The sequence below is a fragment of the Pelobates fuscus genome, chromosome 4, assembly GCF_036172605.1.
Source record: "Pelobates fuscus isolate aPelFus1 chromosome 4, aPelFus1.pri, whole genome shotgun sequence".
Lineage (NCBI taxonomy): Eukaryota > Metazoa > Chordata > Amphibia > Anura > Pelobatidae > Pelobates > Pelobates fuscus.
The window spans coordinates 212003244-212021128 of record NC_086320.1 but is presented as its reverse complement, the minus strand read 5'-3'; positions in this window follow the sequence as shown (position 1 = coordinate 212021128).

Genomic DNA, 17885 nt, shown 5'->3' with positions numbered 1-17885 from the left:
CATATTTCCATCCCTAGTTTAATTTTCCATTTGTCATCCACATGTACAATAACTGGGCACATTGCCAAAGACAAAAACACCTGAAATGGCACAAATTTCAACCCAATAGTAAATTGATATTATTTATAGCTATATAACTCTCCCCTATAGGCCTATATTGAGATAAACCCCTCTCAATTAATTCATACTAGTATATTTATAACCTCAACACTTGCTCTAGTATTATGGGAATTTATAAATGTTGTGTATGTTTTTACAGCTTATTAACTGAATATTGAATTGTTGTGGCATATGATTACTATATTGACATAACATTTTCAAATCAGTGGTCTAAGCAACATAAAACAATCATCTATTAATATACACCTACATGTGAGCCTGTAATACAATTATAGTTGTACTGTATAGCAGTCTTGTGCATCTGCATAATGTGCGTGCTAACACTTACAAAGTTATAGCACCTTGGGCAGTCATTACATGGGAAAAGAGTAGGAGGAAAATGTATCTTTCTGGCATTTCTTTTTTACATTTAATGTGTATATGGTCCCTTAAGCCCTTTGTTCTTCTTATTAATCCTTAATGAGAGTTCTATATTGCTGCAAAGAAATAAAATACAAGAGTTCTACATATATAACAAAAAGAAGAAAAATGAGTCTGTATGTTACTTTGTCAACATTTTATTAAGATTTTTAATATAATATGAGCAGCAAATTGTACCCTCCGTTATATATTATACAATGCTCACAGAAACAGTGTCGCTATCGGCGATTTTATGAGTACTTGCAGAGGTTAAGGAACATCACGCAGGGAAACAATACCTGCAGCGCTAATGGAAAGCAGGAACTAACTGTTGGTTGATTTGGTTTATTAATAAAGATCTGAAAATGGGTCACATTTTTATATTTGTAACAGAGTTCAGTTACAGTGAAGAGATCATATAGACATCTTATGAGGGATAATCCACACCAAATTTTATTAAGGAATAAGTGCCGCTATTTACCGTATATACTCGAGTATAAGTCGAGTTTTTCTGCAAATTTTTTGTGCTGAAAAACCCTAACTCGACTTATACTCGAGTCAATGTCTGTATTATAGCAACTTAAATTTCCATGATAGACAAGGGACTGTTGAGGGCTGGCAGAGAGCGTTTACTTACCTTTCCTGCAGCTCCTCTCAGCTCCTTTCTCTCTCCTCCATTCCGGTCAGCTTCCTTCTCCTCCACTGCAAGTCTCCTGAGAGCCGCGGGGTCAGTGCGTTGCCACGGGTTACGAGACTTACAGTGGGAGCTGACCGGAGGAGAGAGGAGGGAGCTGACAGGAGCTGCAGGAAAGGTAAGTAACAGCTTCCTGCCAGCCCTCTCCTACACAGCCCATCCACTGGACCACCAGGGAGTGAGAGCCCCCCTCCCTGGCCAGCTAACAAGCAGGGAGGGGGTACAAAAAAAAATAATTCAAAATGTAAATAATAAAATAAAATAATAATAAAAATAATAATAAAAAAATATTACTAATAAAACAAAAATAAAGTAATATTAAAATAATAATAATTAAAAAATAATAATAAAAATGCCCACCCCCCACCAAGGCTCTGCATCACATACACAAACACACACTGCACTCATACACACACACACTGCATTAATTATATACACACACTGTAAATAAATATAATTTCATTTTTTGGGGATATAATTTTATTTAGAAATTTACCAGTAGCTGCTGCATTTCCCACCCTAGTCTTATACTCGAGTCAATACGTTTTCCCAGTTTTTGGGGGTAAAATTAGGGGTCTCGACTTATATTCGGGTCGACTTGTACTCGAGTATATACGGTAATTAAAATATAACCCAATGAGGCTAAAAAACCACCAAAGTGTATTTTCACTATATACACTCAATAAATAGGTAACATCCAAACAATAAGGGAACACAATTGTGACGAAAGTAAATCTTTTGAATATAAATTATGAAAATCTGAGGTTTACAAGTGAATTTGAGGGTTCAAGTCTTAATTTTCTGAATTTGACGATCATGATCACCGATTAGAATACCATTTGTACTACTCTTTTCAGAAAACCATCAGCCTTCAACAACCTCCTTTGGTGGGAGGTTTCCACCCAAGACCTCTGAGGCAGGGCATACCTACGGGCCAATACCTCAGGGTCAGGCGTAATTACAGTACCATTGAAGAGTTTAACATCAAAGTGAAACATCTAAGACAACATTTTAAGGCTATCCTAACAGATGTCTGAAACAAGCCTATAGTAGGGCGTTGGAGGCTGACCGCGATATCCTGTTAAGTATTAATGAACCCAAACTGCCATCACAAAAACCCAGGGAGATCATTAGATTGATAGCTACCTACGATGCGGGATAGGAGAGTATGAAAAAATCTCAATACGTTTTTGGCCCATACTCACCAGTGATGTACACTTAAAGTGTCACTGTCATGGCGAACTTACCTTTCTTTAATCGATTCCTCTTCTTTCCCTCTGTCAGGATCTGTTCTTCATTTCTCCTGTCTGCTCTAGTTTTCTTTAAAACATAAGACAAAGTAGGGACTACTTTGTCTTATGGAGGTTTCCTACGCTTGACCAGGTGTAGGGTTAGGGCTAAGGTTACGGTTAGGGTTAGAGGAAGGTTTGGGTAAGGGTTAAGCTTAGGCATAGGGTTAGGATTAGGGTTAAGGTTGGGGTTAGCTTGGTTGCTACATCTAAGTGCTGCTTCAAATTGTGGAAGACAAAAAGATTAAATATATTCTGGAAAGTTTTACACAATCTTCAACTGTCTAAGATTTCGCTAAGTGTTTTCTTTTTTACAGTTACATGTAAGATTAATCTATAGAACAAGGTTACTAATTGCGCATGGTTTGATTTCCTGTTGGTAATTGGTAAGGCATTTGATTAGGTAGGTGTTTGCTATTGATTGTTGGTTAATTTGCTATTGTTTGCAAATAAGCATAGGCCTACCCAGGTGTTAAACATTCCTAGTGGGTGGTGCTTTTAGGAGTTATCTAAGGGTTGTGGTCGTTAGCTTGGCTAATATAGCTTAGTTGCTACATCTAAGTGCTGCTTCAAAGTGTGTGATTGGAGATATTCTGGAGATAAACTGGAGGTTATCTGAGGTATACAGGAGGACAAAAAAAATAGTTAAGATTGGTTTGATTTCAATTAGATTTCTGTAGACAGTTCTTTATATTGCGGCAGGAGGTTGTATTTTTGAATTCTGAGATTTGTAAATTATCTGGTAAACAAGCTCAGGCTGGAACTGTTGCAAAGCCACTGCCACAGTGATGTACTAAGAATGGCAGAAGGATTACTGTAGAATCTGGTAGATTTAGAGTTGTGGATAAAAGGCATATTGCACAGTCTATTGCTCTACTTAATTCATTTTCAGCACTCTCAGAGAGTAATGGTGTTATGGAGACAGGCTTGGGCACTAAGTGTAGTGGTGTTATGGAGACAGGCTTGGGCACTAAGTGTAGTGGTGTTATGGAGACAGGCTCAGGCACCTAGTGTAGTGGTGTTGTTGAGACAGGCTCAGGCACTGAGGGTAATGGTGTTGTGGAGACAGGCTCAGGCACTGAGGGTAGTGGTGTTGTGGAGACAGGCTCAGTCACTGAGGTTAGTGGTGTTGAGACAGGCTCAGGCAACAGGTGTAATATACGGCAAGTTGCTTCCACACTGTCATTCTCTGAAGTTCTGCCTGTGCATAACATTCAGAACAACAGGCAGATGCATTTTAGGAACTTCAACTTGTGGCTTGGTGAATGGTGTCGGGAGCAAGGATTTGGCTTCATTTCTCATGGTAGCTCTGTTTGGAATGGGAATAAACTGTACACAAAAGATGGTTTGCATCTTTCTCAAAAGGGAACAAATGTTCTCAGTGAGCAGTTCAGAGGTTTTGCTAGGATGTATTTAAATAGGAGAGGGGGGCAAAAGAGTGATAAAACATTAATCCAATTGCCCCCAAAACCAAGGAAAGAAGGTGCCTGTAGCAAGTGTGTTAAAAATTATAAGCTTAGAGTCATGTCATGGAAAACCAAAATAGCTGTTTGTGCCAGGAGCACACATATTGTAAACTACAAGAAAGTAATAAATAAACCATGCAATGTGGGCGCTCGAGTATAATATAGTGAAGAACCTGAGTACACTAAGCAGCTCAACACACGTGAAGGTACCTCCAACCTTAACAATATAACATGCAAAAGAGTGGGGTGGTATAAGTAGGACAAAAGGTCACAACAAACAAGACCCAGTGGAGCGCTAATAAAAATAACTTTAACTCACCCTTGTAATAAGGGATATAAAATATGAGAAAATATGGCTTAGAGCCTGGGGAAGATAGGCTCAAATCGTAAATGTAGAGGTATTTTAAAGCAAATACCAAACTTCTTCAATAGCTGTATTGCAATCCTCAAAGAAAAGGAAAGAAAGGACAATGGACCAAAGTCCTAGTGTGTTATCCTTAATACCAATGTAATAATAAAAGAAGTGCAAGTACTTGCTCACCTTTTAGAGAGTCAATCCAAACTGGGCTCTCAGTATAATAGGCTATATGCCTTTAAGAGGGCACCACTCTTCTTTGTTTGCAGGAAAAAATAAATGCAGGTTGTGGAGCTCATATGAAGAATAAAAGAAAATTATTTATTATAAAAACTTACATAAAATGCAAATAAAAGTCCCATCAAATAATGGTTTAAATATGAGTCCTCGTCCGAGACGCGTTTCGCCTTATAGAAAGGCTTTTTCAATCGGTGTCCTGCTTGAATTTTCCCTCCGGTTAAATAGCCACAAGGTCCGTTCCTATTGGTTCCGGCCATCTTCTTTCCTTACTTCCGGCTCGCCAAATAAGGAGAGGGGTATCCAGTTCATCTGTTAAGAATGTTCGTAATTGCAGAAGTGACGTATCGCACTTACCGCAACGTCACTTCCGTTTAGTCACGATCGCCATCTTTGTCATTGGCAAACTTCATGTCTTCGAACACATCTTTACATCACTTGTATGCTCGGTATTGTGTGTAAATACAGACATAAAAGGAAAAAAAATACATCAGTCTAGTATCTTAACCCCATAAGTATATCTTCATAATTATAGTAAAACAATGAAACAGATTAAGTATAAGCCTGATATAATTCCCAAACACATTAATGATTATTATAAACATAAAAAAGGGAGGGGGGAACTGAAATATCAGTCCAATATGATAAACATTTGCATATTTCACTCATATGGAGCAAATTGTCATATTGACCAAATGCATAGGTTATATTAGTAGGCAGACAATGTAATAGAGCAGCAGGAAATGCTAGCAGAATGCTTGGTTGTATAGGGAGAGGTATTAGCAGTAGAAAGAGAAAAGTGCTCATGCCATTGTACAGAACACTGGTGAGACCTCATGTGGAGTATTGTACGCAGTACTGGAGACCATATCTGCAGAAGGATATTGATACTTTAGAGAGAGTTCAGAGAAGGGCTACTAAACTGGTTCATGGATTGCAGGATAAAACTTACAAGGAAAGGTTAAAAGGAACTTAACATGTATAGCTTGGAGGAAATACAAGACAGGGGGGATATGATATAAACATTTAAATACATAAAGGGAATCAACACAGTAAAGGAGGAGACTATATTCAAAAGAAGAAAAACTACCACAAAAAGTGGACATAGTCTTAAATTAGAAGAGCAAAGGTTTAAAAATAATATCAGGAAGTAATACTTTACTGAGAGGGTAGTGGATGCATGGAATAGCCTTCCAGCTGAAGTGGTAGAGGTTAACACAGTAAAGGAGTTTAAGCATGCGTGGGATAGGCATAAGGCTATCCTAACTATAAGATAAGGCCAGGGACCAATGAAAGTATTTAGAAAGTAAGGCAGACTAGATGGACCGAAGGGTTCTTACCTGCCGTCACATTCTGTTTCTATGTTTCTATGTTAGGGGATGAGGTAGGGTTAGGGCTAGGGTTAGGGGTAGGGTTAGATTCCTGTCATCATTTTCATTAATTTTCCCTCCCTCTCCTGTTTTGCCACTTTTCTGAAATCCGAAGCACTTCGGCACTTCCGAAATTCGGCACTTCTGCACTTTGGCAATTTTGTTCGGTTCAGCAATTCGGTTCGGTTCGGAAAAATTTAAATTCAGACCAAAACTAATTGGACATGTCTACTTTTTTCACATTTCGTTTTTTCACTTTGTATGTGTATGTGTAGTGTTAATAAAGGACTAATACTTTTAATAACTTCATTACTTTTAGAGTTGATTCTACTTCCACTGGGTATTCTATTGTGATTGGGACATACTTGAAAACGAGAGAAATCTCAATGTATCTTTCCTGGTAAAATATTTTATAAATACATTGGACACCCTGATTTCTATCTAGGGATCATTTCTCAATAGTATTACTTTTAATATTTTTGTCTGATGATAATTTACTTTTTCAAAATATAATCGCAACTAGGTCCTTTTCCCCTTAAGATCATAAATAGTCCCTGCATTGTACAAACATAAAAAGTACCGTAAATATAGAAAATATTTAAAAAAAATGATAGATTGATCCCTTGCACGGACTGTACTCCGAATAAGGTTTGGTCAGTGTGGGTGGCACCAATTCCACCCTGGGCACAACCCTTAAAATTATATATGAATCAAAAGTAGAGAGATCCCTAATATGGTATTTGAACAAAAATAAGGTAACTGGAATATACTAAACAGTAAAAAGTGTGTGAGGAAATAGATACAATTTAAACAGATTATCCACTTGACTGTCACTGACTAGTACAATTGTATTGTACAGTTACCTTATTTTTGTTCAAATAGGGATTTCCCTTACTTTTGATTCATATAAAACGTACCATAGTGTAATTTGTAAATACAGTAGTGAGGTACTAGGGTAAAACAGGACATGCACAATTTACAGAGCCATTTTAAAGATTGGCTTTGAACTATAGGTGCATTTCATCCACAAACAGGCATAGCTGGATACTGTAGAAGGTTCACTGAAACAAGACAATATCCAGGAGTGTCAGCAACCAAATTAATAAACCATAAAGGTAAAGAGGCTTTATTTATTTCAATATTGTTAAAACATTGAAGAAAATATAAAAAGAACAATTCATTTCAACCATATGAGGTGAAATCTGTCATAGCCACTGCTTATGCATCCATATATGCCCCTCAAATTAGTCTTATACACATATACACACCCATGCTTTATGAGACTTATCGTTGGTGAATATATGTATGAGTACCTTACTACCTCACTGCTGTGTTTACAAATTTCACTATGGTACTTTTTATTCATGAGTTTGTATTGATAAAGGGTCTATGTGCGATTATATATTGAAAAGGTAAATTATAATCATTATGTATAATCATTGTGTGTTCTGGCACATTTTATTGTTTGGATTTTATCTTACAGGGATAATCTAGTGGGTAATATGAACCGACCTTATGCATCATACGGAACATGCATTAAAGATGTATATATATGAGAATACTTTCTTGCAGTATTTGGCAGAGCCAAATAGCTAAAGGAAATGCTCATGAAAGAACTCCTGAAATGTCACAACACTATTACTGAGCTACCCAAAATATAATAACCATAAAAAAATTGCATCATTTAAAAGATGTAGCAAGGAAACCCAGGACTATTTATAACAAGGGGCGATTACCATTAAGACTATTAGCTATCTCTCGAGGTGCCATACAAAGATCATTATTTTATCCTTATGTACAGTCTGTAGGCCAAATTACAGCAACCAAAATCTCTGTACCTGCCTGTACACTTTGTTAATATAGAAAAAACACACATTTTAATGTTGTGGCTTAACATTGTTTCTATGAGTGTATGAATCATATTGCATTATGGGAAAACATATTTCTTGCTGTGCTATCATCACACTTATCCATGTTTTTTAATATGCAAGGATTAATACAGACAAGCAGTTTGCTTTTTTATTATTCCACTGGTTCATTAGCAAAATCATTTAAAGGATCCTAAAGAGAAAGTAAAAAATAAACTGCTTCACAGTGAAGCAGGCAAGAATAATCAAGATAAATCCCTGTAAATGTAAAAAAACATAGCAGTAAAAAAAATAAGAGATCTAGTCTGCACATTCTAGTAATTTGGTGACAAATGGGTAGAAAATATTGATTGTTTAGCCAGAAAAACACACTGCCTATACTTGTCCCTTATTTTCCTTCATGTATTTGTTCCTTATCTCTTTAGATTGTAAGCCTGTTTGGGCAGGGCTGTCTTCACCTATTGTTCCTTTTATGTCATACATTATTTGTTAGAATTAAATGTTTGTCTTGTTTCCTATTGTTCAGTGTTGCAGAACATTTGGGCGCTATATAAGTAATTGTAAGTATAAACATACCCATACGCAAATGGACACGAAGAGAAGAGTTGGTCACCATGGATGTCAAAACCCAGAAAATACTCACTACGAATGGAGGAGTCCACCTAAAAATCAGCACCCAGAGATTGTACACCATCCGGAAGGAAGGAGGTCGGGGGCCTGATGAGTGTAAAGGCCACAGTCCTGGATGAAAAGCTAAGATACTGCAAACAACCCTAAACCAATTCTGTGAAAAGTTACAAATCCTGGTTCCAGATCTTTGAGAATGGACTAACGAAGTGAAACAAGGAACAACAATTACACAACTTTCAAACCAACCATGGCTTATACAATTGCGAATAAAAAAATGAAAAAAACGATATCTGAAGGATGAAGAAGACCATAATGGACACTGATATAAATAAGTGTATGGACTAATAATCTTTGCAGAAAAATCTAATAGAAGGAATGGGGAGTACAGATGTGGAGGATGAGACGGTAGCTATGAACAATATAGGGAGATACATAAGAAAAGTCACAAACTTTTAAATAGCAAAGGAAAAAGGGAGGAGGAATGAGATAAAAAAAAAACAACAAGGAAGGTACTAAGAATAAGTATTAGAGGAGTAGATTAATATTTGTATAAATCACTTCATCACTTTTTCACGAAGGAAAGTAAAATTAAAGTGAGAAATTAACAAAAAAAAGAAAAGAGAAGGGAAAAGGGAAGAATGGAATGGGAAGAAAGGGAGAGAAGGAAGGTTAAAAAGGGGGAAGGAAAAATAGAAAAGCAACACAGATAAAAATAGAATAAAATAAAAATATTATATATCTGATATAAATACAAAAGACAAATATAAAGCTGTGAATGGAAATAAATTTAACACAGTAAAGTACATATTTTCTGAGATAAAAACAAAGGAATTTATGATAATAAAGAAAGCACATCATGATAATACAGGAAATAGAAGGTGTTGATAAAAATAACATTTACACTAAGACAGCCACATAGAAGAGCACTTATAGTCACTAGATAAATAAAAATAGGATTTAATATAATTAAGTTACCTTAATTTAAAGTTAAGTAAGATACTTTTGTGTATTGTTTAATATATCCCCTTCCCCATTCTCTCGTTCTCTCTCTCTCTCTCTCTCTCTCTCTCTTTCGGTAAGAATATTTGACTAAAGCTGATAAAGAGGCTCAGAACCTATAACATAAGAATTGCTACTTTGCAGAATACCAGAAAACTTTAGCCTACCTTGACTCCCTATAACTCACTGTCAGCATAAAATAAATGGGGAAAAAGAGAATGAAGAAAAAGAGAAAAGAAAAGAGGGATGCACTTATAGTAGAAACAATCAATTCGTGAGGAGGATCAACTAGGGTTGTGCACTTTGCTTATGCTGTTTTACGTTCACACCCAAAGATGTCCTTAACTTTTGTATATAATAAGGAACATATCTCAATAATGGTACTGATACTGAAGATATCCCTATGAGTCATGGGCCCCATATGGGCAGTCCAGATCCAAAATGCCAGCAAGTTATCTCTGCACAAGAGATACAACAACCTTTTGACTGTGTTTGTGGGATCTGAACGCTGTTTGGCTATACTGAGCGCTCAGATCAAAGCTATCTGGGGATAGGTCAAATGTGTGGGTTCAGTTCTACAGAATTTTAGTTATGTATTTTAATGTGTTTAGTTGCAGTTGTAACTTGGTGATATTTTCTGTACCTGGAGATAATTGATTTTATTACAGTTACTTAAGCAAATTATCTCCAGGATAGAGGAGAAAATAGACTGACCACACAACCCAAATCTATGGAACTCTTTTGGGCAGGAAAGCCATGCTTGCGTCGGTCAAATAGGACTTCCACCTAACATTTAAACCACTGGAGGGAATTGTGTGATTTTTGCACATGTTTGTATATGGAGTATGCTGATTCAGAAAATGTAGTTTTACCACCTGACAGGAGGCTTCGTATTTTGCATAATCTTTCTTTACTAACTCCCATAGCAGCAACGAAAAGAGTGAAAACTGAGAACCAATCACAATGCAGTATAGGATATAAGAGGCGTTTCATATTACATAATTTCCTCTTTCTTTGCTGCTCCATCACAAGATAAGTACAGATTTTGTGTTATCCTCTCTGTCCTTCATACTTCTTACCTACAGTGATTTATATCATATTTTCTAGCTTGTATCATATTCTCTTACTACCTAGCTTGTATTTCTCCTGTTCTCTACTGACCTCCATTTCTCTGGGGCTAACCCCCTCTGTTTCGGGCTCTTTCTGCCTTTCCCTCACTTCACGGACCCCCCCCCCCCCCCCCAGCTCTGGGACACTTCAGTTGTAATTTCCCCTAACCCGGTTTACAGGAGGACTTAACGGCATTCTCGTCGTTTTCTCCACACCTCCCCAGAGCCAGACCTCTCTTCGTGGCTTTTTCCTGCCTTTTACCGTTGTTCACGAACGGCATTAATCTTACCGTTCATTCGCGAAGGCATGTTTGTTTGCCGAACGATTATCGTTCGGCAATTTCCCCGCGAACGCCGGCGCTCTTAGGCGCTCATGTTCGTCTATTCGTGCGGTCGAACGCCCGCACCATTTATTGGTGCTTGCGTTTGGCTACTTCTCTGCGCACAAACGCCCGGCTCTGCCTGGCATTTGTGCAATTCCTTTTGCCGCCTTAACTCTAGGGGAGGTACTAAACCTCCCCATTTCAATGGCTTTTCAGTCCGGCGGCCATTTTACTCTCTGCCAGGTACTCTGGAACACTCTTCAAGAACTCTGCCTTCTTCTCATAGCTCACAGTGGGACCAGGTCAGGTTAGTGCCTTGCACTTGAGGTTGGTTTAAGCCAGTTGGGCTATCCCTTATTCTGGCCAGGGTGAGCCCCCATTCATGTGCTGCTGAACGGACCTGTCCATGCAGGATTCCACTTTCCTGGGTGAGCACCTTACTCCGACCTACCAGTCACATATTTTCTCAGGTTAACCATTACCTACTACCATACCATCCCCTAGTCCCCAGGCCTCTCCAGTTATGTGTGCCCAAGTGCCCTCACACATATTCCACCGGATGAGCCCCAAGTGTTGATTCCAGACCATGGAAGAATCACAAAACCCCTCAGATCACCAGGCCATGATCACAGCAGCTGTGCTGCATCTATGGAGAAGGCCTTTGCTAAGTTGTTCCAGTCAGAACAGGACGCAACTAAGCCCATCCTCAAGCGGGCTCATTATGGGGTGGATTCTGAGGACTCAGATTCTTCCAGAGAACGCTCCCACCTTCCTAAACGCCACTGGAAAGGCAAGGCCATTGGACCACGTAAGTCTAAAGCAGAGGCCCCTGCTAAACGCAAAAGAGCCACGAGCCTGTCAGCCCACGGACCCGCTCAGGCTTCCTCTGGTTAGGAAGATGCAGGGCCAACACATGCACTTGCCGTGCTTGACGAATGGCAGGCGGCTCCGACCAGGAGGAATCCGGCTGGGACTCCGCTGCTAACTCTGACCCTTATCTCATAAGGGAAGAGACCCTGGGTGAGCCCCAGGACTCCATGGCCACGACCATGGATAACCCACAAGAGGGTACAGAGATATTCCTAGACAACTCAGGCCCCTGAATGCTTGATCCCAGGAACATTCACCATCCTCGTTCGGAAGAGTGGATACCACCCGAACACCTGGCCAGATTCATGCACTTCTGGCTCTGGACAAGGAAGTGAGGAAACGTATGAGGTCAGAATGCCCTCGCCCGATCCTACTAGACAAGGTGGCGCATACCCCCGAATTCAATCCTCTCATGACAACATTCATGTCCCGTGGGGGTCGGGACCCACGCAAGGGCGTAGTACGTGGCTTTAAAGGAGCCCAAGACAAACTGCTAGACGCCGTCGGGCCACTAGCAAGAATCATGGACATGGCAGATGACGCCTATGAGAGGGCTGACGTCTTTACCCCAGATACGGTGCGTGAGTGGGCACAAGATACCCGAGAGTGGGCACAGAGGTGCTTCTGCTTCCTCGGAAACACTAACGTGGCCCTCTCTTCGGTGGGGCGCCGAGCAACACTTTACCGTATTGACGACAAACTTGTCAAACTGGGGGATAAGGAATTGGGCCCCTTGGCACAGGGCAAGATGTTTGGAGAGGACTTCCTTACTGAGCTAAATAAGAGGGTCAATATTTTTATGTCCCTCAACAAGGCGCAAACATCAATGTGGAAAGTATTCCGCGGCCCTAGCACCCGAGGTGTTTTTGGGAGGGCTGGTCGGCAGAGGGGCCGTGCCACCAGCCGCTTCTGGCCATCCGGCCCCCGCACAACCGGGGCACAGCCATTCTACCCGGATTCGGCTACCCGACATCGATTCCACCAGTTCAGGGGATCGGATTGTGCCCGTGGCGGCCGAGGACGCTACCGGGTGAGATTCTCCAACGGTAAGTCACCATTCTACCCTACCTCTAACCTCTTGCTATATCTCATCATCCATCCAGGCCATTTTTCCCGGACCCCTGCATTACAGGGCCATGCAACGCCTCAAGGCCAAATTCCTTCGCAGACACCCAACATGTCTGGCTCAGGCTGGGGAGCAACAGACGGAACCTCCTCCACGGGAGGAGTATGGACCTCCCAAGAACTCTTGATGCACATCAACTGTCTGGAGCTCCTGGCAGGATAGTTCGCCATACGCAGCCTGGTGAAGGAACGATCCAACTTCTGCATCTTGCTCCGGATGGACAATGTCTCGGCGGTAAGATACATCAACCGCCTCGGAGGCACACATTCCCAAGCACTAGTAGAACTCACAAAGGAGATCTTTGATTATTGCCTACCACGCAACATCACGCTGCTAGCAGAACATCTACCGGGAGAATCCAACATGACAGCAGATTGGTACTCATGCCACTGGTGAGACGCCAACGACTGGCAACTAGATCCTCATATTTTCGCGATACTGGATGCGCAGAGGGGTACCTTCTCTCTAGATTTATTCGCTTCCCGCAACAACCGAAAGACAAAGGACCCGGAAAGCCTAGCAACGGATGCCTTTCTGCAACAATGGCCACAATGCGGAGCTTACGCATTCCCACCGTTCTCAATGATTACGAGAGTACTTCACCGGATCCGCATACAGAGGGTGATGCTGACACTCATCAGGCCACTATGGCAGAGCCAACCATGGTTCCCGGACCTTCTGGAACTGTCGAACAGGGATCCTCCTCCGCTGGTCAGGGAGGAACGGCTTCCTCTGGTGGCCTGGACTCTTTCCGGGGTTCCTGGCGAAGCAAGGACTTATCACAGGAAACTAGGGATCTCCTATGGGACTCATGGGCACCAGGAACAAGGAGGTGCTACTTATCAGCATGGCACTGCTGGACAAATTGGTGTCTGGGACGGGATCTCAATCCCTGTACTGCACCTATTGCCTCCATCATGAATTTCCTCACCTCCATATTCACAGCCGGAAAATCATACCGGTTCATCAACGTGATACGGTCAGCCATTTCAGCGGCCCATTGTCAGGATTACTAGTTGATCCAGCACGTAGAATTGTGTCACACAGATGACTAATAGGTAACATATTACCGGGCCTTAGAATGGCCGGACTTAACATACCAAAGAATAGTCAGGATACTTGCCGAGGTCAGGGGATACAGAAAAAGACACAACAATAAGAGGAAGCCAGAAGTCAGGGATACAGAATACAGGGAAGTCAAAATCAAAGCCAAAGTAAAAAACCAGAAGAAACTTGAATCAGGAACGCGCTCCTGGACAACCACGACAGGGCACTGAGCAGGATGAGAACTTGGCCTAAATACCCCTCCTCTAGATCTGATAGGCTGTAACTGGCCTTTGACCCCAAGGGCAGTTACCAGGTACCCCAACGGCAGTTACCAGGTTCCCATTTACATAATTGCTGCTCAGCATTAACCCTTCTGTGGATTTGGTTGCTGCTCGGCACAACTTTTCCTGCGTGGACAGTAAAATCCATTAACCACATTTTTTATAAGCGGATGAATACGTGACACCAATACTTCGGCTCAAGGGACACCTGTTGGTCAGGACCCGCTCATCTGTAGACTACTCCATGGCATGCACCTTCGGCACCCCCCGAAACCCAAATACTCAAGACTTTGGGACGTTGGCATTGTCTTACAGTTTTTACGGGACTGGCCTCCTAACAAGAAATGATCACTCCGCCAGCTTACGGCGAAATTCACCTTCCTGCTCTTCCTGGTCTCCTTTCAACGGGTGTCCAATGTACGTGCTTTCGACACCGACGCATTTACCATTTGCCCAGCGGGTGTAACCTTGCAGGTCTCACGACGCACGAAGTCCGACTCTTCCTCGGTCTTTTCGGGATTGACCAAGCTTTTGGATCACACTCTGTTTGCGGGGCCGCGGCCTCTTCCACTTATGCGGCAGGTGCCTCCCTTCCAGATATCTTGCGAGTGGCGGACTGGACTAGAGAATCCACGTTCTACTTCCGTCCTCTATCTAATCCAGCTTTTTCTCTGCTTTCGCAGCGTTGAAATTGCAAAATACAAAGCCTCCTGTCATGTGGTAAAATTGAAGATTATGTTAGCTTTAGTGTACTAATAATCTTAATTTTAATAATGACAGGAGGCAAGTATTTTCCCTCCCTATTCTCTTTCGTTCTTCCCTCCCTCTGTTTTTCATATATATCTATGAGCATTTGTTTCTTCTGTTACTGTATTAGTGTTTAACTTTTGCCCATCAAGGACTTAATGTATATATTCAATGTGGGTGGGCTGTTTAGTTAGTATTTTTAGACGGGAGGACGTTATTGTTTTATTAATTAATCTTAAGGGATAGATAGTCATTGCTTTTACACAACCAGTTTTGGAATCTAATACCTTTTATATTCTCTTTTCAGTTTAATCGGAAACCACAAGGCACTATTAAAGACTCCGTTCAAGGTTTCATCATCATTACGTCATTGAACATCATCGTTTGAACTCAAGACGTCCTAGTTTGGATCTCTACCTGTTTCCTGTTCAAGTTATACATGTTATTTCTACGGTTATCCTTCATTGTGGACTTGTGATGTCGCATTAGTTAAGAGGAAATTATGTAATTTGACACACCTCTTATATCCTATACTGCATTGTGATTGGTTCTCAGTTTTCACTCTTTTCTTTGCTGCTGTGGGAGTTAGTAAAGAAAGATTATGCAAAATACTTGCCTCCTGTCATTATTAAAATTAAGATTATTAGTACACTAAAGCTAACATAATCTTCAACTTTTATGGAGATTGTATGTATATTTTGGGAGTTATGAATATTGTATAAAACTGTATATTTTCCTGCCTGTGATAATTAAGTTAACCCATTGTGTACCGTAATTATATAACAGGCAGAGGGGAGGGTTTGTGTGTCCTAACTGGGAGTGTCTGACTGTATTGTATTGTGTTTGTTTGGCTGTTCCACAAGACCACCTGGGTGGTAACCTTGTGAGAAAAGTTGCATATAAGACAATAAACCCTCAGACTGTTGAGATTCCTGCTTAACCCTCAATACAGAACCTCGTCTCGTACTTGGGACGGGTTATTCGTGTGTTTTCCTATTCGGTGCTTAGGAGTATTCGGTAGCTGACCTTGTATTCGGGAAGGGAACATCTTTGGCGGCGTTAACCCCTTCTATACCTGGGGTGCCATTACAGTAAGTACACTAAAATTCTTAATGTTTAAAGAACTGGAACATTTAAAAGCAGATATAGGGCTTATTCAGAAAACACACTTCTGAAATCAAAAACCACCTTATATATACCATCATAAATACTCAGATATATTGTTCCAATGCACCTTGTGACCCAAAGCAAGGAATTGTGCTGGGTGGAGTCTATATAGCTCCCCAAATTCTGCAAGGTTCCTACTTTGTGTAATGCAGAAGATTAGCCCTAGTGAAATATGTTTTTTTTTTTTATTATTAATATTGCACTTATATTAGTGTGTGTTTGGGCCCTGGGGTGGGACACTTGGAGAGTAGGGTGGGCTAGTGCTTCACTCCACATTTTGGAGATTGTAACTGCAGGTGAGGAGCCTGGTTCTAGAGTTTTAGCACTCTGATTTACCTCACCTGAAAAAGATAGTTCATTGCAGGTGCTCTTAAGTACTCCCCTGCCAAAGAAGGAAGAGAGATTGTGTTTTTGCTTCCTGTGAGTTGAAAGAGAAAGCTGAGAGAACCTAAAACAGTAAGTTGGATATTTTTGTTGGAAAATGGACAAGCCATCTGTGCCGAAGTGCCCTTCGCCACTTGTGCCTGGAGAGGACTAATTGCCAGCCTCCTGCCCTGCGACTATGGCCCCTGGAAGATTTTGCCCTTTAAATACGTTATTTGGGCATAGTGGATTTTATTACACTGGTTCTGGCCCTTTACATGCTCTGACAAAGGATCTGCAGTTTTGCTATGCACTTCGGATGCAGAGTGTGAAGAAAACCCCTGTTTTATGGACTTAGTTTGACTGTTTTATTTCCCCACCCCTTATAGAACACCAGTTAAACCCTTATAACTGTCATATTTTCAAACTCTGTCTGACCTTATAACTGTCATTTTGTTTTCCTCTGAGGAGGAGTTGTTTTGCTGCATGAGTGCTGTTGCTTTTGTGTGATCATTAAACAGACCTGCTTGACCCTTTCATTACTCCACAGAATATGATTTCACTGTTCCAGAGTGCAGTTGCAGTGTGCTGTACTCCATTCAATCCGTTTCTTAGCATTGTACTTAATGATGTGAAGCTTGGATGCAGCTATTCACCTGTGAACTGTTTTTGTACTGATATTAGTTCTAGTGGAAGTTTGGAACTCTTAAACTATGGAATCAGCAGAGCGTTTGGCGACTTTTGTGCACCATGCACCTAAGCAATCAGTGACCCTGCTCTGTAACGTTACATAGTCTTCCGCTTTGTGGCTGAGTTTCTGCTGTTCCTAAATGCATCCACTTTCCAATAATACCACTTACTGTTGACTAATTCCAAATGTGGCAAACTATCACAGTACCACGCTTAAATTCACAGAATGTTTGACCCATTTCTTTCACAAATGTTTGGCTAGGTATGATTTTATACAACTGTGGCAATGGGTGTGATTGAAAACATTAATTCATTAATTAAGAAGTGTGTCATATCTATCTATCTATCTATCTATCTATCTATCTATCTATATATATATATATATATATGTATTTGTGCTCGGAATTTAAATACGTAATGGATAGTAACTGTGAGCAAAGTTGGTTGTGGTGTGCCGAAACCAACGTACGAGTGGGCCTGTAAATACAAGAGGGCAAAAGATAAATTTGAGAAATACACACTTATTGCATTTTTTTACAAGACCAAGTTCCTGAAAGCTTGGCGAAGCTCTTTCTCCGGCTGTGGAATATATGCAGTATATATGGAGGATTTCCACCACCCCAGTCTCTTGATGATATGGGCCGGTGTGTTAGTGCTAGAGGCTGCAGAGGCGGCTCCTAAACGGAAGGAGTGCCTGGAGAATGCAGTCGGGTTGTGTCCGAGCTTAGATAACAG